A 2,928-nucleotide genomic window follows, 5' to 3' on the forward strand; every position below is an offset into this window, starting at 1 on the left:
CCTGCTTGCAGTCAGTTTAACTCCTTCTTGCCCTCCATGCCAGGTCATTCCTTGTTCACAAATTACCACTCTTGAGCAGTCACAATTAGAATTTCCCCTTCAGTATTGGAGGCAAAAAGGATTTAGAAATGAAACAGAAAGCTGCTAGTACCTTCTGTGGTTGTAACAGATACATGGCCTACTCCTCTATCCCCCAGGAGGAAAGAATTACACCAGAGGGAGGGTCTCCTGGCTGAGAACCAAAAGCATATTAAAGAGGGGGGGGGGAGAGTAGTCCAGGACTGTCTTGGCCATTATAAAATAAACTGTAAATATGTTGAACACGCATTATATTAGAATCCTGACAGGTTACAACGAGCTGTTGAACTCTGGGAAGATAGATGTTTTTTGGGAGACAAAAACCTATACAGCCATGATGATAAAACCTGGGAAATGCAATCTTTATCTTTAAATGGTAGACCAGGGAACATGGGAGGCAAATCCAGACATAATTTCATGGAGGAGACAATGTGTCAGAGAGAGAGAAATGAGAAATCTGTATTACCTGTTTTTTCATAAACCAGTCTGCCCCATGCCTCTCATCTTTCATCACTTTTATCTTTCTTGACAACTGGTGTGGCCTTTGGGGAAAAGCTTTTCCTTCCCTCTCCTCTCCTCTTTTCTCCTCCCTTATCTCTATTTTCATGATATGCCAAAGGAACAACAGTATTCTTCCACGTTGTTTTGGGTGGTGTTAAAAGGAAAAGGGAAAAAAGAAAGACTTAGCTGCAGCTGATGAATCAAATAACCTATTTTCCTGTAACACTTAGTTTAAATCTTAACATATTAACTTTGCTTAATAAGACACACGGCTGGCTTCTCCACCAGTACCTCCGTGCCCGTGCTGCCAATCATTAGTATGACTTTGCTGCTCATCATAGTAGAGATGGAAAAATGAGCACCTTAGGCCTTTGACCGCCTTCCTTTTTTCTGCAAACTTGACAGTGAAAAAGCAAGGAAGAGATAAAAAAAGAGGAGAGGGGAACAGAGGTTTGGTCAAGTGAGAGCTCTGAAAGGCAACCTCTAAGAACCCTTTGCTTATTCTCCCCTCCCTTTCCCTATCCCTCCTTTTCACTGTTGAAATCTTGGAAAAGGTGGCTTAGCTTGCCAACGTGCCAAACAAAACCTGTTGCTGATCCACTCTGAGCTTTCTTGGCAACTCTCACGAGCTCCCTGCCATCGCCCCAGCCCGGAGGGCTGTTTTGGTCAGGAAATGGTAACCCACCTTGCAACAGCCAGAGGAGGGTCTACGGGTTTGAGTCACTGAATGTTTATAACAGGATGCAAGTGCCCCCCTTGGCATTGCCACTCTTTGGAGGAAGCACAGATTTCTAACTGCAATGTGGGGTTGGAGAATTGTGGAACAAGAGCACTATGCTTGCAAGAGTGGGACAGGCACTATCAGCTGCAGAAGAAGACACATCTGACAAGCGAATGCATCTCTTCGCTGTAGTGCACAAAGCTCACTAAGCAGATACCTATTGGCATAGGCATTATGTGCTTTTAAAATCCTTCCCTGGGCAGGTTTTTGCTAAGTGTAAGCTCACAGCATAGCTCCTTCTGTGCAATAAGTGTCTGGGTCAAAATCTCTCCAACTGGCACTAAAGTTTCTTCTTCGCTAGCTTTTCTCTTTAGCTGGAGGCTGGGGAGAGGGTGGATGCTTTCAGCACAGCAGATGACATCAAACAGCCCGACAAGATTTATGAATGGGAGATGTGGACACCTTAGAAATGAATAATGATTGAGCACAGCTCACTAAAAAGAAATAGGAACAATCTGAGAATCCACTGTTTAAGCTGCAGCACTGAGCAATTTTTTTCCCCACGGTTAAATTTTGGGCTCCAGTAAATCCAATCAGATAGTGATTTATTATGAGCTTCTATTTTGTGTCGTTTCCTCTTCAATAATAACATTCAACGATTCATTTTCTCGTTGAGAAAGAAAGTCAATATCGCAAATCCCTCCAACTTTTGCACAGCTGCTCCTTTGGGACATTGCAGAGTCTAACTTTGTCCTTTCCCTGGTGCTCAGGCTAAATCTTCCTTGCCTTGGGGATCCTTTCTCTTCTTTGGCATCTGCACCTCCCAGAGAGCCGGAGACATGATGCTACTTCTGCCATAATTACGGCAATCCGCCCTGCTCCTTAATCATTTTTAGTTTTTTCTTCGGTCGATACCCAGCTTATCAATACAGCTCTAAATTGCTTGCAATGATATTCTAACCATGGCCACTCCTACACCCTCCATAGCCTGCCATGACAAATCCACTGCATCTCACATGTAAACAGGCTAACAGGGACGGGAGGGAGGGGCTCTGCAGGAGTACAGGAACACCAGTAGGAGTCCAGGTGGATTATCCACCCTTTTCCACGTGGGAGATAAGGACAGAGAATTCTTTCCACTTTGAAGGAAGAAAATAGTTAAATTAGCTGAAAAACATTTATAGTTGTTGGCTACTGTGACTTCTTTTTCTGTGACTACTCCTTTTAAAACAAGGACTTTCGTTTAAAAATTAGCCCACTAAATCATAGAATCACAGAATCCCAGAATGGTTTGGGTGGGAAGCAGGAGCAGGGACACCTTGAACCACATCAGGTTGCTCACAGCCCCGGCCAACCTGGCCTGGAATGGTCCCAGGGATGGGGCCTCCACCCCCTCTCGGGGCAACCCCTGCCAGGGTTTCACCACCCTCACTGGAAAGAATTAATTCCTTAGATCCAGTCTAACCCTCCTCTGCTTCAGTTTAAAGCCATCCCCCCTTGTCCTGTCCCAGCTGGCCCTACTAAAAAGCTTGTCCCCCCCTTTCCTCTGGGCCCCCTTGAAGCCCTGACCGGCCGCACTCAGCTCTGCCCGCAGCCTTCTCTTCTCCAGGCTGAACACCCCCAACTCT

The sequence above is a fragment of the Egretta garzetta genome, unplaced genomic scaffold, assembly GCF_000687185.1.
Source record: "Egretta garzetta isolate BGI_Z169 unplaced genomic scaffold, ASM68718v1 scaffold21, whole genome shotgun sequence".
Classification (NCBI taxonomy): domain Eukaryota; kingdom Metazoa; phylum Chordata; class Aves; order Pelecaniformes; family Ardeidae; genus Egretta; species Egretta garzetta.